The following is a 13,254-nucleotide window of genomic DNA, read 5'->3' as shown; positions in this document are numbered from 1 at the left end:
AATCTAAAGTCGAAAAGTGTAATACTACATTTGAGTGACACAATCTTTATTTGCAAGATCATTGGCATTAATATGAGCATCCATAAATGCATATGGAACTTTAGTATGCCATCCATCCTCTCCATTGGAAAAAGAAGAACATATAACAGTGACATATATGCCTTGTCTAAGTTAGAAATATAAATCAAATGGCCTTGTTGTGTGTGAACTTGAATGCTATGATGATCAAGTGTATCATCATCACCTTGTCCAGGCATGATTGCAGCAACCTCACTTGCAGTGGGAACTGAATATTGTCTAGAGGTGGATCGATTTTGAAAAATTGACATTCTTATTTCTACTTATGGATTGTGTTGCAAGCTTGCACGAACTGTTATAAAGGCCTGTGTGTAAGCATTCTGATCATGCATCATTTGTTGAAGCTCTTGTAGTAAGTCTAGCAAAAGCCCAGGTAAAACCCCCATGCGATTCAATAACTCATGATCAATGTCATAAATATAAAGTTGTGCAAACTTTGGTATTCGTTTTCCATCCTCACTTGGTAATAGGGAACCTATTCGGTGATATATTGATCCATGAACTCGAAAAGTATAACCATTTTCATTTTGAGGCAAAAGCTCATCAATTTTTGCACCCATTGAAACAAAAGCCAATGCGCTATTATAAGCACGTATACTTTTTTTTGAACTCTCTACTTTGTGGATGTGTGCAATCAAGCAAATCACATAGAGGTTGTGCTACCTGCTGTAGAGGTGGTAAAATTACTTTCCCTTCTCTACATCAATGCTTTCCAATCAAAGTTGTACGCATTGTTTTAGTTTCACTGTGCCACAACTTAGCCATGCAATGGTGACAAACCTTGCAAAGGGTACCAATTGCATGCAAATTTGGTTTTTGGAAGAGCAAAATTGTTGCTGATGGATAAATATCCAAAAAAGGTGGCATGTCATGGAGAATTGAATAGAATCCACCATTTTGAGGTAGAAATATAGGAGCTTGAATCTTGTACTGGTCATGTACCATCTCAGTACTTGCACCTGCATTATAGATAGCTTCATTCTTTTCTTGAATAACACAAGGCAATTGAACATCTAAGGATAGTAATGGTGCACCAGGCATTTGAGCACTTATATCAATTGTATTTGTTGTAGTGCGATGCAATTGTTGTAATTGCGCTCTTGCTCTTGCCCTGTGTCTACATTCGACTTTAGTAGCATCAAGCATTTGCCTACAATTTCTTTATCCACCATCTGGATTATTTGTGTTTCCATTTCTTTGTCGACTTGTGCTACGTATTCCCACTTTGAAGGGTAGCAATTCATGGTTATCCAACATCTCAACATCTATATTGTGGATAGTTGCATTGTCTTCTTGACGAATAGGAGGTGGTTCAACTTCCAACGGCAACAATGGTGCAACTGGCATTTGGACACTTGTAGCTTGGATGCCATTGTATCTCTCTCTATCTATGGTAGCATGATGCAGTTCTTGTAATTTTGTTCTAACTCTTGCCATGTGCCTACGTTTAGCTCTCGTAACATTAAGCATTTACCTACGCACACTCAAGCCACCATTAGGATTGTATTTTCGAGTTGTGGTAGACATCTGAACATGAAAGGATACCAAATCATGAGCAATAGAGCAAGATGCAGCGCAAAATTGATTGGTTTGATATAGTTGATTTGGGATTTGAACATCCATATTGTTTCCATTTGCATGATGTTGTTCATGTATACCTCTTGCATGGTCACGAACATGTAAGTGAGTCCTAACTCTTGCAACATGCCTACGTTTATGTCTAGTAATTTTGAGCATTTCCCTACATGCACGTAATACACGATCTCTAGGCACAGAATGTGTTGGAAGTACCATTGTCGAGAAAAACCTGAGATAAAAAGAAAAATGTACTTTGATATTAGTATTTACAAATGCGAAGTTTTTTGAAACATTATTATAGTCTATACTATGATAAAGATTATAATTTCACATAGGAAACAATGTAATCTCACATAGGCAAGAATATAAATTGAAATAGCATATTATGTCATTGTCGTGAGGGATACATAAGTCCAAATCACATGAAATTTCTCAAACCCAGCAATAGAATGATATATCTATTGGAGGATTTGTCCAAAAAGTCTTGAAGAAATTAGCTATGTTAAGAGAACTATGCATTGGACGATGAACTTGTATGACAATCCACACCAAAGTTCTGGCTTTGAAGTTTGATTAAACTCTTCATTTGCTTCTTAATTGCATCCAACCGATGCATGATCTTTAGGTATACAACACAATTGTTGTGTCATTTGACATGTTTGAGGGCACATCATGTTGAGATATCGAGCTCCACTCGTGATACACCAGGGTGACCGTTGTGTATTTATGCCATCGACTTGTCAGTTGCAGACGCGGTTGGTACACCGCCCATGAATAATAGCTACATGATAGCTATCCTTATCTACTCTAGTTCGTGGCTCAGTTAGTATGCCACCTTAGTTAGTTGAGTTTGGTTTGAGACCCATATATAGGGTTCTTCTATTTCTTTGTACTTGAGTTCTTTTTGGCTTACACAACTAAGAAGAGGAAAATTGTTTTCAGTCTGCACCCTTGTGTGTATTCCCCCATTGTGCAAGCAAGAAAGCTACAAGTGAGACTCCTTCCTTCTCTCCCACAATCTTGACATGGTATCAGAGCCTTGTTCGTGGTAAGGAGCTCAAGAAAGTAAGCCAAGCTCGCGGTGTTCTGGTAAGAGGAGCAGTGCTGCTTTCATTTTCTATTTTGGGAGCAGATCTCTGCAGGTAGCACATTCGGAAATTGCAAGAGTGCATTGTCTCAGGTTGAGACGCCCTTCGCGGTGAAGCAAGAGGGCAGTATATGCTGCGGGTAAGGGCTTTAGCCCTTGGCGACCCTGTTTTTTTTATTTGAGGCCATTTCGGGGCCTGTTTTGGAGGCGGAAGTTTTTTGCACGCACTCAGGAAAAGGCGCAGTTTTATGTTGTGCAGCTACTGTTCTACAGGTCGGTGAAAAGTTACTGTAGAAATTGCATTGACAAGTGCAGAAGAAAGCAACGATGTGTGGTATGTTGACTCAGGTGCATCAAACCACATGACAGGTCATGCAGAATGGATGGAGGATGCAAGGAAAATGGAAAAACCAGGATTTGTGGAGACTGGTGATGATACTGCACATCCTATTGTGCAGATTGAAAAAATTCCTTTGTCTATGCAGGATGGGAAAAAGAAATACCTGTCCGATGTATTTCATGTCCCGAATATCACCAAGAATCTGGTTTCTGTTGGTCAAATGGTTGAGCAGGGTTTGCAAGTCAGATTTAATCCTCATGGATGCTTTGTTGAGGATATGAAAAATAAAGGTCGCTTGATAGCAAAAGGAAAGAAGAAGGGCAGAATGTTTACATTGGATGCAGACATGCCTGAATTGAGTGCAGCAATGTTTGCACATGGGACCGATGTAGTTGCAGATATTGATATCTAGCATAAACGCATTGGTCATGTTAATGTACAGTAACTTAAATCAATGCAGGCCCAAAATATTGTTGCAGGATTGCCAAAATTCAAGGTTGTAGAAATGCATAAGGTATGTGTAGCCTGTCTGTTTGGAAAACAGGCAAGGAAACCATTTCCTAGACATGTTCAAGAGAGTAAGAAGCCATTGGAATTAATCCACTCTGATGTGTGGACTACTAAAGCTGCATCTCTTGGAGGCTGTCATTACTTTGTCACTTTTATTGATGACTATAGCAGAAAAGTTTGGGTGTATTTTATGAAAAAGAAAAGTGAAGTTTTTGGGCATTTCAAAACTCTTAAAGCTATGGTTGAAAAAGAAAGAGGCCTGCAAATAAAATGCCTAAGGTCAGATGGAGGGGGAGAGTACCTCTCAAATGAGTTTGCAAGGTTCCTGCAGGAGCATGGCATAAAGCAGCAATATTCATGCAGTCATACCCCACAACAAAATGGAATTGCAGAAAGGAAAAACAGGCATATTGGAGAGGTATCTCGTGCCATGCTCAATGAAAAATACTTGCTAGATTTTTATTGGGCTGAAGCAGTTGCTACAGCAGTCTACATAATGAACAGGACTCCCACTGCAGCAATACATGGAATGACTCCAGAGGAGAGGTATACTGGTAGGAAACCAGATATTTCTCATTTGAAAATTTTTGGTTGCATTGCCTATGTACATGTGCCAGATGAGTTGAGATCCAAGTTGGATCCAAAAGCTGAGAAGTGCATCTTTATTGGTTACTCTCTGCAGCAAAAAGGGTATAGATGCTATAACCCTTCTACTCGTAAGTTTACAGTGAGCAGAGATGTTTTTTTTTATGAGATAAGTAGCTGGTATAAACCAGTAAATGTGATTGATGATGTAGATGCACAAAATGGTAATGCTGCACAGAATTCACAGCAGCAATCACAAAATATTAGTGGACCTGGAGCGTCCTCTAGCAGTGGTTCATATTCTTCGCCATGGACAGGCAGATTGAGATCAGGAGAATCTTCTCAAAGCAATGCAGATAGTGGTATGCAGGTATCACGAAAAGGAAAAGAGAAGGTTGATCAGCCCATGTTTGATGTGAATGCAGGTCACTCTTATGTGGATGGTGAATCCAGCGGCTCAGAACAGAGCATTGATGATGAGTTGGGTATTCCTTCTATTATTACACCTGGAGTAAGGAAGACCAGGGATGTTTTGAGAGCACCTGGGAGTGAACCTACTTTGCACAGGTCTACGAGAGCTAGGTATCCTGTGGATAGGCTGAAATATGATGGATTTACAGCCATTCACTATGCATATATGGTTAAAGTGATACAGGAACCAGAACCCACTTCTTTTGAGGAAGCCATGGGAAAAGAAAAATGGGAGAAAGCCATGGATGAAGAAATGGATGCCTTGGAAGCAAATGCTACATGGGAATTGGTACCTTTGCCTAAAGGTAAAAATGCAATTGGCTGTAAGTGGGTTTATAAGGTGAAGCACAATGCAAATGGTTCTGTGAACAGATACAAGGCAAGATTAGTAGTCAAGGGGTATGCACAAACATATGGCATTGACTATGAAGAAACATTCAGTCCGGTTGCAAGGATGGAAACCGTAAGAGCAATCATTGCTATGGCTGCATCAAAGGGATGGTCTTTACATCAGATGGATGTAAAGAATGCCTTCTTGCATGGTGATTTGCAAGAAGAGGTCTATATGGAGTAGCCACCAGGTTATGTGCATGCTGTTCATCCTCAGTTTGTTTGCAGGCTGAAGAAAGCCTTGTATGGCTTGAAGCAAGCACCTAGAGCATGGTCTGACAAGATAGGACAGTATCTTGTCACTATTGGCTTTCAGATTTCCAAGGCAGATTTCTCACTTTATGTGAGAAAAACAGAGAAAGGTATTATGCTACTTGTCATTTATATTGATGATTTGATTATGACAGGTGACAGTGATGAAGATATCCTTCATGTGAAAGTACTATTGAAGCAGAAGTTTGAGATTAAGGATTTGGGAGAGCTGCGTTATTTCTTGGGCATTGAGGTGATTAGATTACCAAGTGGGATACAGCTCTTGCAGAGGCAGTATGGATTGGACATGTTGTCCAAATGTGGGATGACAGGCTGTAAGCCTATTTCAGTTCCTTTGGAGCAGAATGTGAAGCTGAGCACAAATGCAGGTGAGCTTCTAGAAGACCCTACTATGTACAGACGCATAGTAGGAAGTTTGATTTATATGACTATTACTAGGCTAGATTTAAGCTATGTTGTTGGATTGGTAAGTCAGTTTATGCAGGCTCCAAGGAAACCACATTTGGATGCGGCTAGACGCATACTCAGGTATGTGAAGTCCACATTGCAGTATGGACTATTTTATGAGACTGGGGTTCAGATACAGTTGCATGGATACACTGATGCTAATTGGGCTGGTAGTATTTCTGATAGACGATCTACTCGTGGATATGTGTTCTCTTTTGGGAGTGCTGCAGTCACTTGGAGCAGCAAGAAACAGCCTACAATTGCCTTGTTGAGCACAGAGGCTGAGTACAGGGGTGCAGCAATGGCTGCATGTGAGGTAGCTTGGTTGCATAAGCTACTTTATGATATGCATCAGTCTACAGATGGGCCAGTTGTCATTTATTGTGACAACATGAGTAGTATACACTTGGCAAATAACCCAGTCTATCATGCTAGAACAAAGCACATTGAGGTGCATTATCACTATGTGTGAGAGAGGGTTTTACTAGGTCTTATTGATCTAGTTTATGTCAGCATAGAGGATCAGGTAGCTGACATATTCACGAAGGCATTGGGCGCAGAGAAGCTGCGCAAGTTCAGAGACCTGCTTGGTGTGCAGGAATTGGGATTGAGCTCGAGGGGGAGTGTTGAGATATCGAGCCCCACTCGTGATACGCCAGGGTGACCGTTGTGTATTTATGTCACCGACTTGTCAGTTGCAGACGCGGTTGGTACACCGCCCATGAATAATAGCTACATGATAGCTATCCTTATCTACTCTAGTTCGTGGCTCAGTTAGTATGCCACCTTAGTTAGTTGAGTTTGGTTTGAGACCCATATATAGGGTTCTTCTATTTCTTTGTACTTGAGTTCTTTTTGGCTTACACAACTAAGAAGAGGAAAACTGTTTTCAGTCTCCACCCTTGTGTGTATTCCCCCATTGTGCAAGCAAGAAAGCTACAAGTGAGACTCCTTCCTTCTCTCCCACAATCTTGACACATCAAACTAACTTTGTCCTTGGCATGTCTTAGATTTTACAAACATTCATCCATGCATTGAGAACGCATGAAATGATGTCTGGTATAGGAACATTGTTTCTTGCATCAGATGTTTCAGCACACTCCATATGGTCATCGTTATACAACATATTTTTAGAGAGAGAGAGAGAGAGAGAGAGAGAGAGAGAGAGAAAGAGAGAGAACATTTTGTAAACGTAATTGCATACTTTTATGACCTAGGCGTACTAAAATTTCTTCCTATCTCTTAGGGAAGACTTTAGCAAAGATATACCTCAAGATAAATTTGTTCTAAACACTATTTCAATATAAAATTTGAAGATTATAACATCACATAAGCAACAATATAATCTTACATATGCAAGAATATAAATTAAAAGAGCATATTATGTTATTATCATGGGGGATACAAAAGTCCAAATCACATGAAAATTCTCAAACCCAACAATAGAATGACATATCTATCAGAGGATCTGACAAAAAGTTATTGAAATCCTTAGATATGCTAAGAGAACTATGCATTGGATAATGAACTCATGCTACAATTCAATAGGTCCAACATTTCAGAGAACCTATTGAGGCAAACTTTTAGAGATGTGACATGCACATCGAGGCAAATGCTCTCAGGTGCAAGCACGCTTGCATTCTTTTGAGCCAGTAATTCACACACTCCATCCTCTATACGATCATTGCTCTTAGCAAGGGCTCGCAGCTTTTCTGCATGGTCTTCCAAAGCACACCGTAGCCAGTGCTTGTGAACCAACTCATAGATTTCTCCTATATAGCCCTTTATTTCATCTATCTCATCTTGCAAAATTATCCCATAAGCCAAGCCTCCTTTATATTTTTTTGCTAAGATTTTTTCGATCCTTTGAAGGAAATCACCAAAGTTTTGACAGAAGGAGTTCGAAGCTCTTTGATGTTTGTTTAAACTCTTGATTTGCTTCTCAATTGCATCCAACCGATGCATGAGCTTTAGGGATACAACGGAAGTGTTGTGTCCTTTGACATGTTTGAGGGCACGCCGTACTGACTTCCTCCTAGCCATGTCTTTGACTTTACACACATTCATTCATGCATTGGGAGTACACAAAACAATGTCTGGTACATGGACATTGTTTCTTGTATCAGATGTTTCAGCATGCTCCATACTGCCATGGTTACACAAAGTATTAAGAGATCACACACGCACACACACACACACACAGCATTTTTAAAAAGTAATTGAATACTTTCATGACCTAGGCGCACCAAAGTATCACAATATTTATGCATACATGAGAGAGACACAATGAGACTATGTCGAGAAAATATTTGACACATCTTTTTCTCCACATCAAAGCATGAATATCCATACACACATGAGGGACATCATAAAAGCATTAAACTATTAAAGTATTCAAGCATTAATTAAAACTTAAATGAACAAAATATTAAGTTTTTAAAGTTTTAATAAACAATCTAATTAATTTATTCATCAACATTAACACATCTTTAACTCTATATTAAACCATGAATATCCATCGGTATTTGAGAAAGACAAAGTGTGTATCGATAAAGAAAAACATTTTACTTGCAATAATCACAATATTTAAATTTCAACTTTGTAACTTTTAGACAACACATAATACACATTAATTAATAGCACACATACACATATCAATACATAACATTAACATAAACATAACAATATTATCACACATCCTCTCCATTACACACTTAACATACATTCATATTAAATGCATAATACACATTAATTAATAGCACATATATACATATGAATACATACTATTAACACAAACATAATAATGTTATCACACATTTATACTAAAACACATACACACATTAATTAATAACACACTTAAAACATGTAATACACCTTAACAATGTAATGACACACATAACACATTAATTAATAACACGCATAAACACATTAAGAAATAATATTAACACACTTTCATATCAAAAGACATGACATGCATATATTAATAACACGCATAATACACATTATTTAATAACACACATTCATATTTAAATGCATAATACACATTAATTATTAGCACATATATACATATGAATACATACTATTAACACAAATATAGTAATGTTATCACACATTTATACTAGAACACATAACACACATTAATTAATAACACACTTAAAACACGTAATACACCTTAACAATGTAATGACACACATAACACATTAATTAATAACATGCATAAACACATTAGGAATTATATTTACACACTTTCATATCAAAAGACATGACATGCATACATTAAAAAATTAAACATGCAATAAATTAAAATACTTAAATTTTAACTTTTATAACTTTTAGAGAGAGAGAGAGAGAGAGAGAGAAAGTCTAGAGAGAGAGAGAGATGCACCTGAGAAGTATTGATGATGACGAAAGAGTAGAGTTGATGACGAAAGCAAAAGTACAAAAATTGCATGGAAAAATGGAAATGATGTTAGAGAGTAACGCCAAATATATTTAAGTGCATCATACACATTGGCAATGCAATAATGCACATTAATTATTAACATGAGTACACACATTAATACATAATATTAAAACACACTGATATTAAAACGCGAGACGATGTTCACAAGGCGGCGTGCTTGTCGATGCATTTCGAAATGCGGGCGGGGGCATAAAGATCGTGGGTGACAATCTTGTGAAGATTCGCGGGTGGCGGTCCAAGGTCGCGGGCAGGTTGCAGGGTGCGGGCGCAGGCAGGTTGCGAGCAGGTCCTGTTTTTTGCGGGCGGTGCAGGCACGATCTTTGCGGGCAAGGGCAGGTGCTGGACACGTGGCACCTGCCCCCGCGTTCTTCTTTTTATTGTGGGGAGGTGGGGGCTACCACGTGGCACCCGCCCCCCACCTCTCCTTAACTAATAGTAAAGATTTGCGCCTTTATGGATCTTTTACTAAAAAATTAAATTGAATTAACTTAACTCATTCCTTCCCTATTTACCAATGGAATGTAACATTCATAATATTGCCACTTGGATTAATATGTTCTAACACAATGGATCATCAGAAACATATTCCATTCAACATCAAGCATTTTCTACCAATAACAATCCACACAAGGTTCCATCATCCATGCAATACATTCTTGACCCTCACCATCTCAACCGGTGTCGTAGATTTTGTGTAAGAGCTGCTGAACACGGAGTTCAAGGTACGTCAATGGAAGTGACTAACAAGAAGAAAATTGAATTGTTGATACCAAAGTACACTATATTTCTTGTCAAGAGTGTTACAAGAAGTTCATGATCAGGAAATTCTGGTGACAGTTACATTGAATAGAAGAATGAACATTATCTAGTAATCCAGTCAAACATGTCCCTTAGTGCAGAGATCCAACTGTTGTCCAACACTCATTTCAGATTTCAATAGCTGCTTGATACACTCTTGTTGCAGAAAATCTTGCAGAAAATCATCCTGATCTGGTCCTTTATCCTTTCAATGGTTGCTTACTTTATCAGACTATGTAGAAAATGCTATTAGTAACAGCTTACAAATTCACGCCACAGGGAAAGAAGGGAAATTCAGCTTGCTCTGCTTTAATATGCATCCTCTGCGTAGCGCAGGAGTTCTTCAAATAGATAACATTCAAGACACCATAAATGTCAACTTCCTCCCTTCCTGAAGATATACTCTGATCTTTAATCTCATACAGCTGTTCACGAATTGCTACAGCAATAGCGGGGCCAACTTCAGGATCTTCAAGTTCAAGATCCCTGCATAAACACCTCGCAAACCCTTCTGGATTGCTGTCAAAATTTCCAACGTCCTTTAGACAATGTACTTTCTCTCCTATGGTCATCTCAAGGCCTTCATAAGAACGGAATTCAGACACTTGTCCATGAATTGACTGCACAATATGTGGTAAAAATGAGGCAGGAAGATTCAAATCCTTCACCGTGCGCTTTGCAAAAGCTGTAACTTCATAGTCTGGATCTTCGGCATTCCACGTGAAAGAGTCCTTGTATCTTTTCCCTTCCAATTCAAAATCTTTTCCCCTTCGTATCCTGCCGAAACTGCTTAGTTATGTGCTGGAAGGACGCCGATGCACAAGTCGCACGCTTGCGGCGGCATTGATCTGGTTTGGCGAGCTCGAACGCGATTTTCTCTCCGCAGAATGAAGACTTGAAACCCAGTGGGCGGCGAGACGAGAGGGACTGTAGAGGCTCCAGTGTTCACAGGGCACCCTGGGCGGGCATCCATGGCCTAGCTCTCTTCGATGCTCTTCTCTCCTCCATAGCTTATTCAAGTCTGCAACAAGTCCTATGGGCCAATTACACTCTGAGAGAAGTATTCACTGAACTTCCACAATGGAGGGCATTGTGAACAAAGATTTGGTCTTGAAAATCATGCACACGAGATGATCGAGGAGCCTCCCGAGTGCCAGAAATCGTCGATGTGCAGTACGATGACGAAGATTTCAAGTTTCGAAAAGTCACCTGTGTCCTCTGTACTGGCCAAACTATCATGAAGATGCATACCACAGTAAGAAGGGCCCCCCCCCTTCTCTCACCGCCATAAGAGCGTTGGATATGAACTCACCACACCTCCCTCTACACTTTCTCTCAAGATACACAAGACAGCCCCAGGAATGACTCCAGCCAGCCGGCCTCCAAAAATGGTCTGCTGACTATTGCTGACATGTGTTTATGAAACATATTCGGCATAGCCTCCTCGTCTCTTTTCCTGCGTGTCGCTTCCTTCTCCATTTTTGCCGCAGTTGCCTATCTTTTGGCGCTCAAAATGCCTCCTTTTTAAAAATAGCTCAAAAAGCTTCTCTTTTTTTTCCCTCAAAGCACGGCTCTCCTTTTCCCTCCTTCTTTAGCCTTTCAAAAACTCCTCCTTAGCCTTCGTAGCTTTATTTCCTAATTAAAGAGATCCGCCCTGTTTGTGATTCCCTTTTTCAAGTTAACCACATTCCAAGCTTCATGGGAAAGGTTATCATAGTTATTCTCGCAGCATAGATATGATACTTGACTGAGAAAATCTATGTCATCGCATGACATGATGAAGCAAAAGATCACTATAGAATTATAACGTGGCCTTTCAAAAGTTGAGCATATCCTGTGATTAGGACATTCCATGTGTCTAGATCTCGATAAGGAAACATTTCAAACACTGCTTGTGCCTCTGCCAGCCAACCACATTTAGCATACATATCAATTAATGCAATGCCCACATCCACATTTGTCTTCAATAGCCCTATCTTATCAATCTCAGCATGTATTCCTTAGCCCTTGTTTATAGCTCCAGCCATGCCACAAGCTTTTAAGGTGCAGACAATTGTGATACTATCCAAAGAGATACCCTCCTCATGCATTTGTTTGAATAATTGTAATGTCTTGTCTCCTTGATCCTGCCTAAAGCAACCCTTCATGCTCGCCACTATACTCATACGCAGAAAATAAATGTAATCACAACAACTAAATATGTACAAAGTACCAAATCCCATGCACAACTTTTGGGTGGTTTACACACCTCGAATGCGTAGCAATACGACATCCACCCCCTCTAAACCTGCGCATCCTCCGGATGTGCCAACTATCCAGGATCATTCAAGTCCACAAATAGGTCAAGTCCATCTTCTGATTCTAGTAAACCTGTTTCTCCATCGGCTTCATCATCTATGTTTTCTGTCTCTTCTGCTTGTCTTTCTTCTACCTGCTCTTCTTCTGTCAATGCTTCAAGTGCATATTCTTCATCCTCTCTTCTCTTGAAAATCTTGACTCGTTTTCCAGCACTAGGCACCCTCAATACTGTTCCATCTAATTCAGCCAGCTCATAAGTACCATTGTCAAAAACCTTTTTCACTTCATACGGTCCAAACCATCTTTGAACCATTTTTCTCATGCTACTATGCTGATTTTCTAGACTACTGTCATAGACTAGAACCCAATCTCCTTCTTTTATGGCTCTAGGCCTCAAGCGATGCCTTAAATCAAACCTGTCCTTGTTTCTGAGACGGGCTGCCTTCAAACGGTCAATGGCTAGCTGCACATCTTCTGTCCTTCTCTCTAATTGACGAATCCGAAGGGCTAACAACTCTTCCCTTGATAAATCCTCATGCCACGGAAGAACACTCCAAGTGAGAGCACAAATTTCAGTAGGCATGACAGGTTTTTGCCCATACATCAACTCCGCAGGCATGTATCCAGTAGTCACACTATGTGTAGAGCGATCAGCCCACAATGCAAATGGTAGTAATCTCGACCAATCTCCAATCCGTCCTCTACAAGCTTTTGCCAATGCTTTAACTATTGGCAAATGTCCTCTTTCACTTTTGCCATTTCCCTCTGGACTATAGGCAGTAGTAAGAGCCAATTTAATCCCAAGCCGTGAGAAGAATTCTCTAGCTTCATCAGCATCTAGCTCTCCACGATCAGCTGTAATCTTGCCTATACATCCATACCTGCAAAATATTTCTTCCAATAAGAATTTACATACTGTAGTGATGGTCTTCGTCC

At 39.7% G+C, this 13,254-nt stretch overlaps 1 pseudogene; it reads right to left on the bottom strand.

The window, feature by feature from the left end:
• Positions 1-10,280: 10,280 nt before the first annotated feature.
• Positions 10,281-10,993, bottom strand: LOC148020701 (chromatin structure-remodeling complex protein BSH pseudogene; annotated as a pseudogene).
• Between the last annotated feature and the right edge of the window lie 2,261 nt (positions 10,994-13,254).

The sequence above is a fragment of the Lygodium microphyllum genome, chromosome 18 (assembly GCF_053477565.2).
Source record: "Lygodium microphyllum isolate KBCC chromosome 18, Lygodium_microphyllum_v1.1.10, whole genome shotgun sequence".
Taxonomy (NCBI): Eukaryota; Viridiplantae; Streptophyta; class Polypodiopsida; order Schizaeales; family Lygodiaceae; genus Lygodium; species Lygodium microphyllum.
The sequence above is the reverse complement of the archived record's forward strand: the minus strand, read 5'-3'. Positions and strand labels throughout refer to the sequence as shown.